This window comes from Athene cunicularia (assembly GCF_003259725.1).
Source record: "Athene cunicularia isolate RWA chromosome 3 unlocalized genomic scaffold, athCun1 chr3_part1, whole genome shotgun sequence".
Classification (NCBI taxonomy): Eukaryota; Metazoa; Chordata; class Aves; order Strigiformes; family Strigidae; genus Athene; species Athene cunicularia.
The window spans coordinates 11,781,463-11,805,342 of NW_020799097.1; positions in this window are offsets into that span (position 1 = coordinate 11,781,463).

A 23,880-nucleotide genomic window follows, 5' to 3' on the forward strand; every position below is an offset into this window, starting at 1 on the left:
CAAGTGAAGTTTTGCACTTAGAAGTAGAGGTAGTTCTGTAAACTCCACTTTCAAGGTTTCAGAGATTAATTATGGACACAGTCATCTAAATAAACAAGACTGCATGGACAAACTGAGGTTAAAGATTCATCCCTTTTATATGTGCAAAATATAAATGTAGTTAAAACAAGATGAACACTTGCCTTGAAAATCTCGTGTTTACAACTCTATCCTATTGTGAGGTTGTTTGGATTCTAACACGAATAAAAGGAACTTGCCTAGACTATTTACATGGGTTTTTTTCTCCTTTTAAAAGACTTCGACATATACTCACAGTTCATTGGCTTGTTGATGAGTCTGGGTGTAGGAGCAGAAAATTATTAAAGTGTTATTTTTCTGACTTTAATTCTCCAAATGCATGTGGTTAAGTCCCTTGAGTGGAATAAACATGTTGATGGAGGAAATAGATAAAATCTTCAACGTTTTTCTCTGTTCATTCTACATACTCTAGAACTCCAACAGCTTTATATTTCTTGAGCAAAACTTACACCAGATGATTTATAATTTATCTAAATATGATGAGTGATAGTGATGATTTATTTGTAATACACAAAGAAGTTATTGTCATTCTGTGATTCTAACGGATTGAGCCATCAGAGCAGCACTGATGTATGTCTGCCATAAACCAGACAGCTTTATTACATCAGAGATTCAGTTCTGCAGCTGTGTTTAGAGGCAATTCTATTTAAAATGTGACGATAACTCCCAAAGCCAAGACCAGCATATTTGTTTTCTTTCTTGCTCAGTTTGCCAGCCAAAGGCTTTTTAGGTCAAATTGCACCTATACTTCACAAAATCACAGAATTGTCTAGGTTGAAAAAGACCTTGAGGATCATCCAGTCCAACCACTAACCTAACATTGACAGTTCCCAACTACATCAGATCCCTCAGCACTGGGTCAACCCAACTCTTAAACCCCTCCAGGGATGGGGACTCCACCACCTCCCTGGGCAGCCCAGTCCAAAGCCTAACAACCCCTTCTGGAAAGAACTGCTTCCTAATATCCAGTCTAAACCTTCTCTGGTGCTACTTGAGGCCATTTCCTCTTGTCCTATTGCTTGTTACTTGGTTAAAGAGACTCATCCCCATCTTTCTGCACCCTCTTTTCAGGGAGCTGTAGAGGGCGATGAGGTCTCCCCTCAGCCTCCTCTTCTCCAGACTAAACCCCCCCAGTTCCCTCAGCCGCTCCCCGTACGACCTGTGCTCCAGACCCTGCACCAGCTCCGTTGCCCTTCTCTGGACACGCTCGAGTCATTCAATGTCCTTTTTGGAGTGAGGGGCCCAAAACTGAACACAGGAATAGAGGAGTGGCCTCACCAGTGCTGAGTACAGGGGTCAGATCCCTTCCCTGTCCCTGCTGGCCACGCTATTGCTGACACAAGCCAGGATGCCATTGGCCTTCTTGGCCCCCTGGGCACACTGCTGGCTCCTGTTTAGCTGGCTGTCAGTCAGCACCCCCAGGTCTCTCTCTGATTGGCAGCAATCTTGGCAGCAATTACTTGGCCCTGGAATCTGCCAAATAATGAGTTTGGTGCTTTCTGCTTGAAAGACATGCAGAATTGTAAATTGACTTTTAAGATTTGGTTCATTAAATGATCACTTTAATATTACTTTTGACTCAAGAATTTGTGATGTGTTGAATTTATTTGTTATTCATTCTGGCTCAATCATCTTGCCCAGAGGCATCTGAACTTGCCAAAAATCAGGAGTCTGTGCTGGGTGGTGGGTTGTTTTTTGTTTGGCTTTGCTTAGGTTTTTTTCCTAAACACCTAACAGCTGTCCAGTTACTGAGAACAACATAAAGCAGACACATAATGGAAAGAGAAGGCAAACAGGAAAGCATGAGACAAACTTCTCCTTACGAGTAACTTTCATTGTGATTATGACATAAGCAGCTAGTCTGGGCTAGATTTCTCACTTTTGCACGAGATGAATCACACAGGTGATACCAGGAAGGCAAGAACTCTGTTATCTGAAAAATTCATGCAAGTCAGAAGCTGTTTGAATGCCTCTGCATTACAGCTTAGTCAAGTTTGCATTTATAAATATTACAGTTATGAGGAAGCATGTAAAGAGCAGAGAAAAATCTCTGAGATGGTGTGCCCAGACAGGTACAGGTTGCTCAAAACTAACAGACTTAGGTCAACAGGCATTAACCAAGGTTATGGACCCCATCCTAAAATCTGAAGTTGATTTTGTCTCTTATTTTTATCTGTACACCCAGTTCAGAATACAAGTTCTGCAGAAAGGTGAGGCAACTCCAAAGTTGTCCTTGGGACATAGATATATATGTTCAGTAAACATTAGTGTTTAACACATCTTGCAAAATATCTTTTATATTGATTATGAGGACAGTAATACATTGAATTGTATAGCAGAAAAACTGGTGTTAAATGCAGGCAATGCATATCTCCACTCAGGCACCATCTGGCTCCTTTGTTATTGCAAACTGAGTCAAGTAAAGAGGAATTGAACCACAGCTGAAGATTACCAGTTAGATAGCATACCTTTCAGTCCTAAACTAGTTGCTTTAATCCAGCCCAGATCAGGCATCCTCCTTAAAGTATCTTTTCTGAAAGCCAATAACTGTCAAGGCTAAAAAAGTTTTAGTCCAGTTTCTATTTGGAAGACAACAGAAATACAAAATATGAGGCAAACTCACTTGTCAAAAAAACCTTAAAAGATAATGAATATTACAGATAAAATTCAATTATTGGGAAAGAATTGAGATGGAAATGTCAGTTAACAGTGGGGATTTGTTAAAGGAAGTTAATTTAGAAAAGAAAAAGTATCAAGGTTCTAAAAATGAAGAAAGTATGCATGAAATGCAAGCAGCCTTATAAAAAATAATTAAAAGTGAAAACTGGAAATAAGTGTATATACAATATATTAAGTTACATTAAAAAGAGTTGGGAAAAGTCAGTTGAAATAAATAAAAAATGACAAGCTGAAGACATCTGTGAAAAATCCAGGGAAATTCATACTGCAGTGCCTTAAAAAAAAGGGAGAAGGATCTGAAGTGCATAAGGAATTGAAAAGGAAGAAAAAAATTCTAATAGTCACAGCTTTTTATTAGACAAAAATGGTAAAGTTGCTAGGGTTACCAAAAGGGGGCAAAAAAGTACTACAATGATCTACTGGTTTAGAGGAATAAAGAAATTAATTAAAAAAAAAAAAAAAAAAAAAAAAGGTGTTTATAACTTTGTAATGCTTACAAATATTTCCAGGACATTAGCAACATATTAGCCATTTTCTGCTACATTTAAATTAATTTTAAAATTATCATACCCAATATAAATTATATTCAGAAGTTCTAAATGAGGCTGCTTGGGAATCTCTGCTGTTTAATGTATATTTTTTTATACTCCCCAAAATTTGGGGAGTATATAAAAAGGCTCAAAGTGTGTTGATGTTTTGCAATTACTTAAGCATCAAGCAGGATGACCTAGCTAGTTATAAACTTGACATCAATCATGAGGAAAATGGGAAAGGGATTTAGACTATAAAGAATAAAAGATTAGTAGCTGGCAGAATTTTATAGAGACTGTGGTGTCAAATAGATTCATTTTCAGATGATTTTACTAGTTTTGTTGAGAAAGGACTGTCTATGTTAGCATTTTTGATAGGGTTGGGATTACAACTTTGAAGCAAATCAGCATCCAGCCTAATTTCATGGTTTTCATCTCACAGCAGGGCACAAACTGGATTCCTTCCAGGCTGATGAAACTAGAGGATGCCTGGGACTGGTTTCTATTATGCACCTCCTGTACCTGCATGTACAGCCACAGCAAGGTTTCAGCGCACATTAAAACTGGCCTGAAGTGAAACCACTGAAATGCATGTAGTGTAGATGACATGTCCTCAGAGCTATAACCTCTACACATTCACTCCTTTTGAACCATGACATTTGATAGTGGAGAAGTGTTAAAAGGTAACAAAAATTATTCTTGACACTTCTTGGTTTTGAATCTTTGGTGGGTTGATTCATGTACAACTGCATAAATAGGAATCAGTGTTTAATGTGAATTAATTCCCCAGTGAATCAATTAAAAATGATTAGGAGATCCCAAATAAAAGTTATTAATAAAAACATTTAATTAGAATATTTCCTTTGGGATCCTGGAGAGATTGTTTCTGACTCTAGGGGTGTTCAGCAAATAATCATAAACCCATAGATCAAAATTCTAAAGAAAGTGGATGAAAGACTAAAATGCTAACAAAAGTCAACCAGACAGTGCAGTCTGGATTATTTAGTAAATTGGGTCCAATCCATCAAAATGTGTTTTCATATATGTAAATTGGCGGGCATGTATGTAGGAAAACAATGCACCCGTATTTATTGTATGCAGCACTGTACCTTAGAAAGCAGTGACTGGAGCGAGTTAGCTATCGAAGCAGGGAGGTAACTGCTTTGAGCTTTCATAGCTGGCTGCAGGTAATACTAGGAGTAATGAGGTGATATTACTCACAGGGACAGATGAGATGGATGCTTAAATTTGCCACCATGATAATAAGCAGTGCAATACTAGGTGCAGTACTAATGCACAGTACTAATATGATTTCTCTTTTCTCCATTTTCGTTATTATCATAATGATGGTAGTAGATATGAGTGACTAATGATTTGTATGAGAAAAGCCTCTTCTGTAAGACTTGACTCAAATGAAAGCTAGTCATAAAAAAAAAGAAAAAGTGTTACTAATATTCTTAATGTTTTCCACTTTCATTCAAAAAGTACTTTCCTAACCTTTCACAAAACTATAAAATTAGTCTATGATATTCATATCACATATTCATTTCCACAAAATGTAGTAGAAAGAACAGTAACTGTTGTTTCATTCTTTCTCTCAGACATTGTAAATTATCACAATTACTGTCAGATTTTCAGAATTTTATTTTTCTTCTTTTTAATTCAACAGGGCCAGTCTGGGGACTTCAGAATGCCAAACCTGTTGTAGTCACCTCTTCATTTGTCTTGCAGTTCATGATAAATTTGTTCAGCACTTAATAAAGTGATGATCTTAATTTTTCTCATATTAATATTTGTAACCAGATTAATATCAGGCTATAAATCAAACACAGTCTGAGGCAATGGAGAACATCACACAAAGATATAAAATATTTTAACTCTTAAACTAGTACACACACACGTTGCCCTTTCCAGTATTAGCAACTGTTGTTGTTCAGATTGCTTATTACACTGTTGTATTAAATTTCTTCTTATTTTAGCCCGGGTTTGTGCCTCACTGCCAGCCCGGCCGGCTGAGGGTGGGGTAGGGGCAACGGCAACGTGCTCTCCGGTCCCGGCAGGGCTTAAACCAACACACACAGACATTAATTTCCCCTTTATTCACATGTGAAATGAAACAAATCTACAAAGTGGGATAATGTGTGAAATATGTAAAATATCATGCTTTTTCGAGACAGTTAAAACTATTTTGCTAATATTGAATGTCACTGCAAGTCTTTTCTTGGCAAATTTCCAGAGTCAGAGGTTAAGAGAAACAGACTTAATCTACATCTTTGAGAGTTACTAAATTTTTATTTTCATGTCCTTAAAAACCAAGTCTGAAAATCTGAGGTACCTGTGACTCTCCTACATGAAGGCTTCCAGAAGGTATTCTGGGGTAATAAGGATGCTAACGACACCATTTTCTTCTTGGCTTTGAATCTGAATGTCTGGCTCTTTAGGATGCCTCTGTCAATGTCTAATGATCAATCCAGACCCCAGTTTTGACCCTGCCCCCATGGAGAAGGAAAGATAACTGACCTCTCTAGCTTAGGTTGTTCCCTGTAGTGTTGAGCCAACATGATGCCATCAGCTTCTCTCCATGTACTGGGAAAAGCAGCACAGCCAGGACTTCCAAGGAAGGCTGGGTACCTGAAACACCAGTGAACCAGAAATCCCTGATCGGTTCATTGGCCTTCAGGTGCTATGGCTGCTGAAAGACACTGTATAGCAACAGAGAAAGCACAAGTGTAGTGTTTGGAACTAAAAGTAGTCACTGTATCTCACTCCTTCTTGTACCTGATGTGTAGAAAACATTCATGTATTCCATTGGGGACTTCCTTAACCCACAGACTAAGCCTCCTTTGAATATGGAATACTTAATCAAGAACTGATCAAGAAATGTTTACTCCTGTGAAAATGTGAGTGAGTCTCTGAGTGTGACATGGTCAAACTCATGCAGCTTTATTTATCTCAAGTCCATGGCAAGAAGAGGTAGAAAAATAAATTTACAAACTCATTAATGACACACTAAGTCAAACAAAAATGCTACAGAGAAAATGCAGAAAAATTATGTAACATTATTCAATTAAAAAGTACATTTATTCATTAAAAAAAATGCTCTTACAAGCTGCATGAAAAACAAATCAATCATTTTTTGAATCACTCGTTTTTGAAAATAATTTTTTAAAAACTATATATCTTATTTCTTTGAAGATCACTTTTCTTAAAAATGTTAGTAATCTTGGTTTTGACTTACTTAGCTAGTAGGTATTTCATTCTCAGCATAATTCCTGGTCTCTTCCTCCATTAACGTCAATAGCTTCTAGTTTGTGTTATGAAGCAAATGTATTTTGTATCATTTAATTGGATTCTCCACTTGAATGTGCTGGTCTTTGGAGCTGCTCTACTCTGTGGAAGATAGAAGTAAGAGTAACAACATCATGTGTAAAGCCTGCAGAACTTAACAAGAAGCCTTTTAATTTGCCTGCAAATTAATTCCTTGAAATGCACAGAATTAAAAAAGGTATTATAAGGCAATGATTTATATACTGATAGGAATTGAAATGCCTGGGCTGATTAAATCCTAAAATGCTGACTGAAAGGAAAAAAAAAAAAAAAAAGGGTTCATAAAGTGAACTGATTGAAAGTGTGCATCTGGAGACTGCAGTTCAGCTAAAAGAGGTGTCTAACTACTGCAGTATAGCTGCAGCATCTCATATGGTGAAACCTCAGAGGGATACATGAGGGCAAGGACATACCTTCTTTTATTATTACTAGCCCAATGGTAACCTAACAGAATTGAGGACTTCAAGCATTAATGTAAGACCCACTAAATTGTCACAGAATAAGAAATTGCATGTAAGAGATTTTATAAGTAAGGAGAGGTGGTGGGGCGGTGCTGTATGTTAGGGACTGTTACGATTGCTTTGAGTACAAGTGTAGTGAAGACAGGGTGGGGTGTCTTTGTGTTAGAATCAGGGGGAAGGCCAACAGGGCAGATGCTGTAGTGGGAGTCTACTATAGGCCACCCACCCAGGACAGAGAGGTGGATGAAATATTCTATAGGCACTTAGGTGACATCTCATGATTGATTGCCCTTGTTCTTGTGGGAGACTTTAACTTCTCAGACATCTGCTGGAAATACAAAACAGCAGAGCAGGATCAGTCCCAGAGAATCCTCGAATGTGTGGGAGGCAACTTCCTGACACAGCTGGTGAGAGAACCGACCGGAGAAGGTGCCCTGCTGGATCTCCTCTTTGTGAACAGAGGAGGACTGGTGGATGATGTGGCACCTGGAGGACAACTAGGGCACAGCGATCATGAAATAATGGAATTCTCTGTTCTTGGACATGCCAGGAGAGCGGACAGCAGAACTGGCATCCTGGACTTCAAAAAAGGCTGACTGTCTTGTTTGGGCACCTGCTTGACAGGATCCCTTGGGAGACGATCCTAAAGGGTATAGGAGTCCAGGAAGGCTGGGCACTCTTCAAGAAGGAAGTGTTAATGGCTCAGGATCAGGCAGTTACAAGGTGCCATAATAGAAGGTGAAGCCAGAGAAGATCACCCTGGATGAACAGGGAGCTTTGGCTGCAACTCAAAGAGAAAAGGAGAGTTTACAGCCTTGGGAAGAAGGGGCTAGCCACACACAGTGATTACAAAGAGGCTGTGAGGCTATGCAGGGTGAAAATCAGGAGGGCTACAGCCCATCTGGAAATCAATCTGGCTTCAGCAATCAAGGGCAACAAGAAATGTTTCTATAAGTATGTCAGTAAAAAAAGAAAAACCAGGGAGAGCCTCCATCCTCTGCTAGATGCAGGAGGAAACATGGCAACGAGTGATGAGGAGAAGGCTGAGGTGCTTAATGCCTTCTTTGTCTCAGTCTTTAATAGCAGAACTAGTTGTACTGAAGGAATCCAGCCTCCTCAACCAGAACACAGACACTGGGAGAACGATCTCCCCACATTCCAGGAGGAGATAGTCAGTGACGTACTGCATCACACAGACATACACAAGTCTATGGGACTGGATGGGATACACCCGAGGGTGCTGAAGGAGCTGTCTGGGGTGCTCACCAAGCCGCTTTCCATCATTTACCAGCAGTCCTGGCTGACCAGGGAGGTCCCAATAGATTGGAAATTGGCCAATGTGACACCCATCTATAAGAAGGGTTGGAAGGATGACCTGTGAAATTACAGGCCTGTCACCTTGACTTTGGTGCCTGGGAAGCTGACAGAGCAGCTCATCCTGAGTACCATCACACAACACATGAGGGACAACCAGATGCTCAGGCCCAGTCAGCATGGGTTTATGAAAGGCAGGTCCTGACTGACAAACCTGATCTCCTTCTACGACAGTGCCACCTGATTACTGGATGAGGGAAAGGCTGTACTTTAGTAAGGTCTTTGACACCCACAGCATTCTCCTGGTGAAACTGGCTGCTCATGGCTTGGATGGGCACACGCTTTGCTGGGTAAAAAATAGGCTGGATGGCCGGGCCCAGAGAGTTGTGGTGAATGGAGTTAAATCTGGTTAGCGGCCGGTGTGGTGTCCCCCAGGGCTCGGTTTTAGGACCACTCCTGTTTAACATGATTACTGATGATCTAGACGAGGGGATGGAGTGCACCCTCAGTCAGTTTGCAGATGACACCCAGTTGGGTGGGAGTGTTGATCTGCTCGAGGGCAGGGAGGCTCTGCAGAGAGACCTGGCCAGGCTGGAGCCATGGGCTGAGGCCAACTGGAGGAGTTTCACTGAGGCCAAATGCCGGGGGCTGCCCTTGGGCCACAACAACCCCCAGCAGCGCTACAGGCTTGGGGAGGAGTGGCTGGAGAGCTGCCAGTCAGAGAGGGACCTGGGGGGATGATTGACAGCCGGCTGAACAGGAGCCAGCAGTGTGCCCAGGGGGCCAAGAAGGCCAATGTCTTCTGTCTTCTCGTATTCAAATATGTGTTTTTTTTCCATACAAACAACTGTAAAGCCATTGAAACAGACTACAATATATATGCAAACACTGAAGTATTTCCTGTGGTGGAAGGTGAGGACTAGACCAGACAAAGAGACAAATAATTTAATTGCTGCTTGTCAAACATACTTATTTTCCTAGATTCTCTTCTTATGATCCCTAAAAATTCAATCCTCGGGTTATTTTGTTGTTATTTGCTGAGTCTTCTCTTATTTGCTCCATTTTCCCTGTCTGTTCCTGGCTGTACTATGATTATGTATTGCCCCATTAATGACATAGACTCTTGTCAAAGGTATGCATAAGAGCATCTGCTCTTAAGCGCTAACACAAACCAAAAAAACCCCAACCTTAGAGTCTCCAAAAGGCTCCATCAGGACAAAATAAGATCCTCTAATTATTTAATAAAGCATTAAGTAGTTAGAAGAAGACATGCTACCAGACTCGGGTGGGAAACAAGACTTTCATCAGTTTGAAGGAAGGAGTAGAAACCATCTCACAGTATTTTCTGAGGTTATGAAACAGCTTTACAATCCTTACAACCACTATTCCAGACTCAATGTTTTAACAGCAAAAGTGGTTTCTCAGCAGTGCCTGTTCAATCATATAAATCCCAGGTGCACTCCACGTTGAGAATGTAAATAACAAAGTTTGCTTAATTTCATTATGCTGGAAATGCTACAAAGGTTACTGTGGTGTCTGGAAAATCCCAATCTCAATGCCCAGTGGAATTTTAATGGAAAATATGCACCTGTCTGCTCTGTAACTTCTCTATAAAGCTGAGCTGCCAAAAATTTGTCTTTAAATATAGACATGAAATAATTTTGTTCCCAAATAAAATACCAAAACAAAACAAAACCAGAATAAAACTATCAGATAACTTGTATTATTTTTTACTTATTTAAGTAACGTACTGAAGTCCTGGCCAAGAATAAGGCACCACATAAAGTTTGCAGTGGTAAAATGAAAAAGGCTAAATGGCAACCATAAACCATACATCAGACCTTTTTCCATTAAATACGGTATTGGAATAGGTAATTTTCTCTAGGAGCCTAAAACCAGAATGCAGTTAATACAATTTATGACAGATTTTCTTCTTAAGGCTAGTAACGTGCTTTCTTGTTGCTATTTTGCTCTCATTAATGCATCTGTTATATCCTATATAACTCTTAGAATACCCGAGCTAATCTGTTTTATGATGAAATCCATGATATACAGTAATCTTATCAACCTCTTAAAATACCAGCATTCATAAACCTGATCTAGTGGAAGGTGTCCCTGACCATGTCAGGGGGCATTGGAACTAGATGACCTTTAAGGTCCTTTCCAACGCAAATCATTCTGTGATTTTGTGATTCTGTGATTATGAAGTTTTGGTGAAAGAGAGCCTTCTGTAGAACAATTTCCTCATAAGAAAGATATATTTTTAACTTTCACTGTGATGACAACCTGAAAACAGACTTTAAAATGCCATACTTAGAACATCTGCAGACTTCATGGAGAAATACAAGGTTTTACTGCTGTGAACTGAGAGAAGAAAGCAAGAAGGATACCTCCTCTTCTTCCTGGTGTGTTATCTCAACCTTTTACATCATTTCTTCTAAAAATCCCACAAAAGCCCTTGCTAAGTGTGCTATAACAACTGTGGTTTGGTTCTCTTCCTGGTTAAACTGTGTAAGCACTAATAAAACACAGTAAATCGATCTCTCAGATTTTAATGGTTGTTTTGGAAGTTCATAGTAAATAAGGTTTTGGAAGCCTAGAAAATAGTGAATACAGTGCCTGATTTTAAAAGTATAACCAAGATAATTCAGTATAACTTCTTATCCTGAAAAAAATACAGAAAAAATGAACAGTATATTACAAGTCACTTATGAGAAAATGTTAAGATGGATTTGTAGAGAACAAATCATGTCAGATAAAAGTGACATGGCTATTTTATTTGTATCAGGAAATAGTCCTTGGAGATACAAGAGAGTCAGTAGATGGTATTCTGTGCTAGGAAAGAGTCTTGACAATGTTCTTGTAAGGAAGCTGGGGGAATTCAGTCTTGATAAGGTCACTTCAAGATGGTTACACATTAACTCAGCTGCAAAACTCTGCTCAGAAAGTATCCTTCAATATTTAATAGTTAAACTGGATTAACTACGAAATGGAGATTCTGCCGTAGCCTTTACTAGGTCCCCAGCACACATTTGATCCATAATTTTGTAGATTAAACAAGTAATATATATGGTTAAGTATTCATATGATCATACATAAACGCATTTTGGAGGACAGAGAAAATTTTTTAATTTAAAAAAAACCAAAACAGAGAACCATTTGTGGAGAATCCTTCAATGCAAATAAGCAAGGAGGAAAGCAGAGGACTTCTAGTGTGTGTATGCAGGTTTGACTGAGTGTGAGACAGAGCACAACTTCTGGGCTTGTACATCAAGTTCATACACACATAAATGGAACACAATCTGATAGTAAGTTTGCAACAATCAACATTTTACACAAATATTCACTCTTATTAGAGACAGAAAAGCTCAATAGAATATTTCAGGAAAGAAAGAAAACATGGGAGATTCAGGAATGAGTAAAATGTTCTATATTGAAAGAACAGAAGATGTATTACCATGTTTTTCTTCTATGTTTTTCTGTGTAAAAAAATTGTTAACTTACGACAAATTATTCCTTTTGTAATGCATTATATGATTGCAGCTGAAGACATTTAGGTGAGTTATGAGTAAAACCATTCAAACAGTGATGATAGTCGTCTGCTGGATAAAGAGCTCAGATATGGGATATAGCATTTCTATCCCTTGCAGTTTTTCATCAATAAGGCTTACGTTAGAAAAAGTTCAGTAGTTAAATCTGCCTTGAGACAACCAAACGACTAGCTGATTTTTTTCCATCATTCCAGTTACCAAGTTCTGGACAGTTAGGGAACCACAAGCTATAACTTCATTAAAAATTACATACGATGAACTGAAATGATTCTTTTTTACACATAAGTCACACAGCACTGTTCCTGCACTGTAAAGCATGCTATAAATGACGTAATTTATAGCCTCTATAGGTTCTGATTAAAATGGCAGGAAATTTCCATGCTGTGAGGACTGGATACATAACTGTGATCAGATGCTTTCCCCTGTGTTCCAATGCATATGACAGAAAAAAACAACTATAGTACTCAAATTCATTGAAAGAAACTCTATTGATTGATTTTTGGCAATATTCAGGGAACATCTCTTCAGGGACAAACTGACACATCTTCTGGCTTCTAAGGACACAAATACTGCTGGGACATTTAATTTTGAATGGTCAAACACCATCATTAAACTCAGGTGGTGAAATGGTTAGCTCCCACATTGATGATCCTTACTCTGGGTGATCTAAGAAAAGTGTTTCTCACAGTCTCTGCCACAGAAATTCAGTAATTTACCTGCACCTTCAGATAACCACTAGATTTAGCAGATTTAAGGCCTGCCTTGAGGTATTCAGAGGCATGTTAGATAGCAAGCAAGAATGCCATCTGTCCATCACAAAGAGAGAAGACAATATTATGTCCACCATTGCAAGAGTACAAAAAAGACTGCAAACTCTTTGATCAAGCCAATAGTTACTTTGCATTCAAGTGACTAAATATTCTATTCTCTGTAGCCTATGCCTGTGAAAAATCCAGAGATTCTGTAACAGGGATAAAATATGATGTTCACAGACAAAATAGATCTCCAAGCAGGGCAAAAATAAACACCAAAACAAGCAAAAAAAAACCCAAACAAACAAACAAAAAACACGCACAAACAAAACTAAAACAAACAAACAAAAAAGAAACAAAAAACACCAAACCAAACAAAAAAAAAAAAAACAAGGACAAAAGAGCAGGGAGGTAATACCTTCGGTACTGAACCATACCGATGATTTCATCAGTGTTAATGAAAGTGCTATGCTATGCCTCTGTTTCCGATTAATTTAGTTCTCCATTGTATTTGATCTCAGCACAAAAAAACCCACGTTTTCTTGTGACAAACTCAGAAATGGTGAAGGAAGCACAAAAAGAATCACAGCAACAATGAGAGAGAATTAAAGTACTTTATTTATTGTAACATCTGTGAAATTATCCAAGCTTTGTAAGAAGCCTTTGAAGTAGACTAGCATTAGAGAGGTTTTCCTCATGAAGGTAAACAAAAAGAAGTTATGGAAAAACAGTGATAGCAAAGATGGTTCAGCGTCTATGTCAGCTTCCTTCTCCAGATGCAGCAGTGAAATCCATCTTTTGCACAAACTGTAGTCTGTGCTCATAAAAAGAGTGGTAGACAGATTTACATGATATTCTAAAATGTATCTACATTGAGAGATACATATAATTATAAATATCTGAATCTCTCTCAACGACTTTCCAGATATCTCATAGAATCGTAGAATCATCTAGGTTGGGAAAGACGTTGAAGATCATCCAGTCCAACCACTAACCTAAAAATTGACAGTTCCCAACTACACCAGATCCTCAGAGCTGGGTCAACCCGACTCTTAAACACCTCCAGGGATGGGGACTCCACCACCTCCCTGGGCAGCCCAGTCCAACACACAAAACCCATTCTGTAGAGAAATGCTTCTGAACATCCAGTCTAAACTTTCCCCAGTACAACTTGAGGCCATTCCCTCTTGTCCTATCACTTATTACTTGGTTAAAGAGACTCATGCCCATCTCTCTGCACCCTCCTTTCAGGGAGCTGTAGAGGGCAATGAGGTCTCCCCTCAGCCTCCTCTTCTCCAGACTAAACACCCCCAGTTGTTCTCCCAGTCTCTTGTCTTCTGGCTGAGAGGCTGGATTCCCTCAGTACAACTAGTTCTGCTATTAAAGACTGAGGCAAAGAAGGCATTAAGCACCTCAGCCTTCTCCTCATCACTTGTTGCCATGTTTCCTCCTGCATCTAGCAGGGGATGGAGGCTCTCCCTGGTCTTTCTTTTGCTGAAATAGAAACATTTCTTGTTGCCCTTGAGTGCTGAAGCCAGATTAATTTCCAGATGGGCTGTAGCCCTCCTGATTTTCACCCTGCATAGCCTCACAGCCTCTTTGTAATCACTGTGTGTGGCTAGCCCCTTCTTCCCAAGGCTGTAAACTCTCCTTTTCTCTTTGAGTTGCAGCCAAAGGTCTTCTCTGGCATCACCTTCTCTTATGGCACCTTGTGACTGCCTGCTCCTGAGCCATTAACACTTCCTTCTTGGAGTGCCCAGCCTTCCTGGACCCCTGTACCCTTCAGAACCATCTCCCAAGGGATCCTGTCAAGTAGGTGCCCAAACAAGACAAAGTCAGCCCTTTGGAAGTCCAGGATGCCAGTTCTGCTGTCCGCTCTCCTGGCATGTCCAAGAACAGAGAACTCCATTATTTCATGATCCCTGTGCCCTAGTTGTCCTCCAGGTGCCACATCATCCACCAGTCCTCCTCTGTTCACAAAGAGGAGATCCAGCAGGGCACCTTCTCTGGTCAGTTCACTCACCAGCTGTGTCAGGAAGTTGCCTCCCACACATTCCAGGATTCTCTGGGACTGATCCTGCTCTGCTGTTTTGTATTTCCAGCAGATGTCTGAGAAGTTAAAGTCTCCCACAAGAACAAGGGCAATCAGTCATGAGATGTCACCTAAGTGCCTATAGAATATTTCATCCCTCTCTCTGTCTTGGGTGGGTGGCCTATAGTAGACTCCTACTGCAACATCTGCCCTGTTGGCCTTCCCCCTGATTCTAATGCAAAGACACCCCACCCTGTCTTCACTACACTTGTACTCAAAGCAATCGTAACAGTCCCTAACATACAGCACCGCCCCACCACCTCTCCTTCCTTGTCTGTCCCTCCTAAAGAGCTTGTAGCCATCAACTGGTGCACTCCAGTCATGGGAGACATCCCACCATGTTTCTGTAATAGCCACTACATCATAATTTTCCTGAGACCATACTAAGAAAACTTCTGGGAAAACAGGATACTGAGGTTATGAATGGTCAATTTCTGTCTTAGGCACAGGCTTTCATCTGTAATTTTTCAAGAAATTTTAATTTTTACAGTTGGCAGAATTCACAGATTCACTTTTGTGCTTCACTGAATGGATGAAGATAAAAAAAATGTGTGCAAGCTAACAGCGTTTATAGATAGTACTCTCAGATGTTGAAGCGGCATGATTTAAAAATCTAGGTATGCAAAAATCACTCAAAGATTGCACTGAGTAGCTAATTTATACTAAACATCTACTTTTAATTTAATTTCAATATATAAAGTACTATTCAAAAAAAATATTTCCAGCCCAATCATTGCAATAAAATCATTATACCAAAAAAGCATTTTACAAGCCACAAAATGGACAGTAATGCAAGGAGGAATTCATCATTCATCAGTCCCTGATTTTTCACCCAATTACTTAGTTTTATGGTCTTTGCTTTCCAACATGAATTGAATTCATTTTAGTTTAGAGTTTCACAGGGAAAAACTGGTGTCTTTGCATTAGTCATAGAAAGTGTTCAGAATTTACTTAAAGTAATAAAGCAATATAATTAAGAGTTGCTAAGAACAAGACTATAAGGAATGATTACATTTTTTTCTGCTCTTTAATGTTTTCAAATTAATAACTTAGACTTTAAGAGCAAGTGCAGATGGCTTCATAAATAATAATTTTTAAAAGTATATATCATTAATGTGTTTGGGTTTTTTTAAAAAGAAAAATAAGAAAAGTTGGTTTTTACTGTGAAATCAGTGCAGAAGTCTTCTCTCGGGAAAATAAAACCCATCTGCCCAGTCTCCTGGTTCAGTAATTTTTGGGTGCATCCATTACTCCACAGCAGATGCTCTTCCTAGCTAATACATATTTCTGTATTAACACTAAGCATAAGTATTCGCCAAAAAGGCAAATTTCACTCATTTAGCTGAAGAATGCATTTTTGTGACTTTATCAAGTAGTAAAAGCAGTGAAATTAAAGGACAGTTAGTGCTTTACGCTCTCTGTAGCATACAGAGAGGATTACATGCTGGTTATCTTGTTTAGGAAGATTTCATTAAAGTTCTTCATTAGTGTTTTTCTTCTGCTTTCTCATGATGGGATATCAAAATTGACTAGGTTTATCCCTGCTGTAGCGTTTCTTCCCTGAATATATGCATAATTTTTCAGCTAACTATCTCAAGGGATAGCTATAGGAAGTTCTGAAGGAGGTTAGCTAAAGGTAATATTTATAGAACAAGCTAAATATAGATGCATTCATAACGTTAAGAATTTAATTAATGTTTAACAATAACTCATCATGACCTTGATTTAATTGTATGGTATAGATTAATCCCTATCTATTGCCAGATAGTAATAATTTAAAATAAAGCTAGAATCACCCAGCACTCCTTACTTTTTATCTTTCCAAGATATGGGCCAATGTTTTAGTATATCTACCAAAGCTGTTCTAATTTGCAGCATAAGTTTCTGTCAGTCACTCAGCCAGTATTAAGTAAATCTTAGCCATTATTAAAACTTTGTCCCTTGAAATAAAGAAGTGAATGTTCATTTCCTGAATAGCCACCCATACAACTATAACTGATTTTATAATTACTGAAGAAGCGATTTGCTTGAACTATCTAGAATGCACTAAGCAAAAAATGATTTTCCAGGATCTAAATTCTATTATAAATCTATGCTATAACAAACCCCTGATATAGCTAGATAAGTTTAACAAGTTTTGTATTAGTCTTACAGATATACCCAAAAAGTTCTTCAATGATTTGTGAGCAAATACTAGCAAAAGTCACTGGGACTGTTCATCAGATTTTTGGATGGTTTTGGAACTCCTGATTCTATAGATCTATGTTAAACACTTTCATGTGGTCCATTTTCATAGTATTATTATCTGTACTACAGAAGCCATAAAATGGTCTTTTTCATTCTGTAGCCTAAGGGAAGAATGAGTGTGGAGAGGATTAGTGCAGTGTGGAGATCTATACCTATATTATCCTTTATTTTTCTGAAAAAAAGATTCTGATTCACAGAAGCCATACTGCTCAAAATTTACCCTTATTTTCTTTTGCATATTGCTCTGTTTATAAATCTGTTTCTAGAACACGTTTCTGTGGACAGGGATTCCATATGTTAAGAACAAACTAGTCGCAGTTTGGACATAATAACAATAAACCCTGTGTACTTCTATTCAATCTGTCACAAATTCAGTCCCTTCAAATTTACAATAACTTTACTTTTCATCAGGTATATATATATAGTTTTGTAAGAAAGTATAGAAAGAAATATATATATTGTATATAGCTGTGTATAAACATTCATTTTAAAAGCTACATATATGTAAACACATAGATTGTGTTCCTTTGTACTTTTTCCATGGTAATCTTTCTATAACAAAAAATACTCATTCTTCTAGACATAACACATTCAACATTTTGTCATGACACAAAATTCCAAGCAGATGTTTTACATGTCTTTAAAATGTCCTTTTTTTATGTGTCTTCTGTATTTTGCTTTTGATGTTCAACAGAATTAATGGGAAATAAGTGTCAGTTTAACAGTCAAGATGAAAAGGTCATTACATTGATCATGTTTATGATTTATTCCTTCTCCTTTCTAAGTCTTCATAGCAATGTGAACCATAGCCTCCTGTTCTGTTCTCAGTTTTACAAATACATAATGTTTTTTGTGAGACCTGTACATCTGTGATTGATAACAAAAATTGAGAAGAATAGATGGAAAACGAGCTAGTTTTTCTGATGTTGAGTTGTATTGGCTTTTTCATTTTAAAACACTAGTTAAATTTGCAGTGACATTATATAACAACTCAATAGTAAGGTACCAATATGTCATAATATAAATGAATCGACAAAGACATACTTTAGGAAATCCTGAAATTTAACAAGCTGTATTTCATTAAGCAAATAGAGAGAATACAGCTTTTAATATATTAATGTCTAATCTCAATGCCTCTGTAAATTGTCTATGACAAACAGTCAACATGAGATACATGAGTAAAAAAGAAATTAGTATCTTTTTTAGCAGTTCCTATGTTGCAGGTAGAAAACTAAAGCAATTAACCATGCATGCAGTCACTCAGCATAAAATGTCTAGGAGCTGTTGAAATTCTACCTGATGTCTAAATTAAGGTGTTATCTACTTCTGATTTCTAGTCTTAGCTTTTAGTTTCAAAAAGTAATCCTAGTATTGATGAGACTTTATCGTTGTTCTTGGAAATAGATTGTTTGGCAGAATTATACCTCTAGGATTTCAAAATAACCAGTGATCATCTTAACCATCTGCCTTGATCTTAATTAGGACCAATGTCACCACCGTTCTTAATTGGTCACCATTGAAAAATCAAAAATTACCCAGCTTTAGGTCACTATTTTCCTTAGAAGTTGATCTTTTTTTTTGTTTCAATCTTTGTATTTTCTGATTCTTATATTCTTTTGATTCAAATGCCCTTTGAGACAAGTATAATGTAAAAGGCATGTTTGACCAAACAGATGCTGCTATCTGTGGTTACGTTGCATACATTAGTTCTAGGGTAAAGACCTTTGTTAAAAGATTACTGAAACCACCATTTGTAACATAATTTCCAATAATTTAAATAAAGTCAGGTTTCCACGTAACCACATAACCACAAATTCCATTTCATTTATATAATTTTCTATTTGTAAGGTCTGTCAGCTGGATACTAGGGGATGTCCGAGCAGCTCACAGGGCCTCTAAGATTCTTTCTCTTCCTACCTGTAGTAATTATGGATATTCTGATTATTTTACTAAAACTTTTTCTTTTGCCTTTTTTGCCCCATGATACTATGTCTCACGTTATTCCAAAAATCATCTGATTGCAAGCATATGCACCACTGCCGATCTGTTTCGAGGGCTAAGTGGGTGGCACAGGCTGCACTGGGATGAATTTTTTCCCTTGCTACTGAACTTCCATTGACTTTTAGCTTTCTTCTGCCCTCTCCTCCCTGGGAATGCAGATAGTTTGCACATAGCACTGTGCGACCACAGGCAGCCAGAACACACTGCAGATAATTCAGACTGGACTTTACAGTTTGTGTAGCTTTTAAAATTTGCACCATTCCTGAAGCACGTTTTCCACCCAGTCACTGGGAGAGAAAATAACGGACTACATAGACTTGCTGCCTTGAAAAGGTCCCAGTGACATCATTCAAACCCCTGAAGAGTTCTTTGCAAATACACTGCAGCCAGCTTGCAATTTAGCCTTGATCTAAGCTTAACAACTAGATAAGTGTGTGTCTAAATGCTCCCATTTCTTATGGCCTGGCCATCACAATTTTCATATTGGTATAAATATTTTCATGAAAGATACTACCTTCTACTACAAAGATAAATTCCAGTACCAGTTCCACTCCCTCTGTCCTGGTACACAAACACATAAAAACATTGATGTAGAATCGGTATAAAGGTGCCTTATTCTAGTGTGCCTTACCCCTTTTTCTGATGTGGGAACAGATTATACTTGCTTTAATTTCATTAAATTGAATCAATGATAGGGGAGCTGCCTTGTTTGATCATAGTGAAGTGCAGCAATTTCAGTGTTGAAGCAAATTCCAAGACTAATGAATGCGATGCTGAAGGTGCTAGTACAGAATCTGACCTGGGATAAACGCAGCTTCACATCATTCAACAATAAGTAAACATTTTTCAAACCCATCTCTGGTACAGATAAGGTTGATGGGAATTCTGTCACCACTTTCAACGAGGCCAGAGGTTCACCTTGGGTAAACAGGCTTTCAGGAGAGAATCTATTTAGAGAGCTGTGAGCCTCCTCTTTCTGCTATTACTTTATCTCATGTCACTGCAGAGCTAAGATAATTTACCATGTGCTTTAAGGTAAACTAATACAGGGGGACTCTTTGATACCTTTTATGGGCTCTGTCTTCTGCCCATGAGATTCATGTATTTTCCCTAACAGAGCTAGTTGTTTACCTCATGCAGATGAGGTCTATTTCTTTCAATCCAGAGACTGACTACTTGGGTCTCCTGCACCTATCTTAACCATGGAGAACTTTTCATGGCAGTTTAAAATACAATATGAATGCCCTAAATTAAATAGAGTCTAAAAAGATGAAAAAACCTTAGGTTTTGTAGGAAGAGTTCAGAGTAGTCAGTAAATACAAGTTTTATTCAGGGTTTGTGTGTGTGTGTATATATATATATATATATATATAAAATTAACAATGTCTTTTGCAATAAAATGACCAATCAAAAAGAAAAAAATATTGTCTAGATAAACTCAAACAAACATTAACAGTTAAGTGAAAATTATTAATTTAATTTCAGTTGAACTACAACCATCCTGCTTACTAAAAGAAAAAAAAAAAAAAGTTCATTTTAAAGGGAACAAAATCACCTTTTAAAATTAAAAGAAAAAAAAATATTACAAAATGTCAGTGACCAATATTTCTTTTCTAAGTATTTTTTTTTTAGTTGAAACCAGTCATAATTTATGAACAGTTCAGATAAACCCAATTTTTTTAAAAAAATTACTTTTTTTTGGTTTCTTTTTAATTGAACCACAAAGATAACATATTTTGGACATGCTGATTAAGACAAAAAGTGCAGAGGGCTATAAATCATGTAAAAGCAGCATATTTGTAGTTCTGTGCATCTCTATATATGATATAATGGACAAATAATGCAAGCAGCTGGATGAAACTCTGTCATCTACTTTTTAGTGAGGTAAGAACAATCATTCAGTGATTGAAAAATTGTAATTACCTAAATAAATTTTCATCCTTCTCACTACTGATGCAAAATTCAATCTGCCTATCATTTTCTTCCTAACTATATTTTTCATTCAAGCATGGCATACTGATTAAGTAACGGACTAGAATCATGAAATTAAATGTATGTGAAACTGTTTTTTAACATATCTTGATATCTCTAGAACAATTTTTCATCTTCTTGCTACTTTTGAGGAAACAGGTTGAAGGAACTTTCAATCAAAATAAGTCTTTGTCTTGGATAATGATGAAAACAGATAAATATTTTAAGAAAGAAATCTATGGAAAAATCAATTATCATCATTAAAAGCATGTATTACCTGATCTCATACCCTGTGTCTTCAGTAAAACTAATTATCTCCAGCAGAACATTAATTAAAAGATTACCCCTCAAGGTGTTTGCTAGTTGATTTTTCAAAAATAAGGTTGTGTAAAAATATTTGGAACTCATGCAATTTTTCCACTTACCCCTTGTTCTCATTTTAAATAGGATATTGGCTTTGGTATCCCAAATGTTTACTGTTCAGACATCTGCATTAGATCAAGTCCATAGCAACTGATGGGTCATGTGCAATTTAATTGGCACTAATTGTCTTGCATTAACTTGAGACAGAAGGAAATTCTACTGTCCAGTCATTGCCCATTGCCCTGTTTTTCTGGTGTCATTGCTGAGCACCTAAGTACAAAGTAATGTTTTAAATTTTACGAAAATAACTATGTGTCTTTTAGCTCACCAGGGTGATATCAAAGGTTTTCATAGGTTTTATTTGCAAAAGTATTTTTGGATACTCTTGGAGGTTTGTTTTCATGTATTTTGTGCTGCTGGCTTCTAGTGTCATGGGAAAAAAATAAATCTTTTAAAACTATTACTCAGGGATGCCCAAATTCTAAAAGCTTCTCCCTAATCCCAGCCCAATTGCTCTTCAAAGGTTGAAAATAAAGTTTAGAAAAACAAACAATTCAGTAAAGATACTTATGAAATATCATAAATAATTCCATTTCATAATTTGTCTTCCTAACAGAGCTCAGAAATGTGCCAAAACAAGAGGATGGCTATTTGTACTAAGACGTTAGGAAAAACCCCATGTTTTTTTGAGAAAAAAACAATTATTTTAAATGTAAGCTTTTAACTTCAACTACATTTACAACACTTCCTCTTCTTTACTTTTTTATCAGCTCATGTGTCTACAGCCAACAATTCCAAAAGCCATAACTAGTGATGATAGAACAGAAAATGGGAAAGATCAGGTAGCTGCACATTATATTTCTGTCTCTTTCTCACTACACTTATGACAGTTCTTTGAGCATAAAGAATTCTAATACTCTACACTTAAAGATAATCATTCCATACACTGTAATCTATCCAGCCAACTGCTTTTTTCTTACATGATCTTTGTCTTGACCAGTGACTAGCAATCAAAATTCGAGCCTCAGCCAAGAAACATGCCAGGCACTGTGTAAACACAGACTACTGCCTTGTCCTGGGTCCAAAGACCTTACAAACTAAAAAAACTGGTCTGGAAGAGCTACAGTGTGTAAAGAAGGAAGCAGGGGTACAGGACTGGATGGAGAGGACAAAGCTGGTACATGGTGAAGGTGAGAAAAGGAGGCTTCTGGACAAAAATGACGTGAAGCAATTATAACCTAGTTCTGTTATTTCTCCCCAGACTGTTATTTCTCCTGGACACCTTACTGACTTGCTTCAAAGACCACATGGTGAGGAGTCACGTGTTTTTCTGTCCAGTCACTTATTTAAATAGTGGACTCTTTTCTTGGGGAAAGAATGAAAGTTCTGTTTTTGTACCAGAAATGTTTCATTTCAGAAAAGTATACAGGGAGATTAAGTCTGCCTGAAAACAACATTGCACTGGCTATCTATACTCTGGCCAATACTGAATTTCGGTGAGAGAACATACATTGCACAAGGTGTATTGGAAAACTTGTATGGCCACCTTTATTCATCATGGCATCCTTCCTTTGCCACGTTTCAAATCAGAAAAAGCTGAATATATATTTTAAATGTATATTGCATGCTGTAATGCAGTTCAACAGTGACCTGCAGAATTTCTTGTCCACTCTTAAAAAAGATTAACAGCTGGCAGAAATGTAGTATTATTCAAATCTAGCATAAGGGACACATTATATAGCCTCTCAGAGACATGCTTTAATTTACTCCCATCTGTTTTATATTTAACTGAAAATTTAATCATTCAAATTATGCATTAGTTTGATTGATAGAACAGGAACCAAAAATCTAAGTGGATTAAAAAAATGTATATCTCAAGAAAACAAATTATGTAATGCTAAAACAATCACCATATATTGAAGAACAGGACTGACTTCGAATCTTCTGTTTTCTAGACTTCAGGACAGATAGTAAAGACACATGAAGAATCACACTGTAGAAAGAAAAGACCTCCTAAAGAAGCCCTAACAGAACCCCAAAACAAACAACAAAAATCCCACCCTGTACTATAAAAATTAATCTTGGAAATTAAAAACATTAAAAAAATATTACTCATTGTAAGGATTAAGCAGCACTTCAGTGGCACCTAAAGAGTTTAATTGTCTGCCTTCCTACAATGTGATGAGCTTCACACTTAAAGTAAATTGATGGTCTTCACACAGGAAGCTTTAATCAGAACCTGGAAAGTATCACTTTGTTCCCAGGGACTGGGATCTACATCTAGGGGAATTACCCTTGTGTAAAATTGGGGTGGATACAAAAGCCAGCTGTTATGAATTAGCTCCAGTCCTTTATCCTACGACAGAACCTCACAAAATAAGCACACTGATAGCTAGGAGGCTAAACCTCCTCTCAATACAAATACTGCTCAGGCCACAGCTATACCAGGTCACAGGGGGCTGAGAAAGTAGAATAATTAAAGAAAGAATATATATGGAGTTATTTTTAAAGATT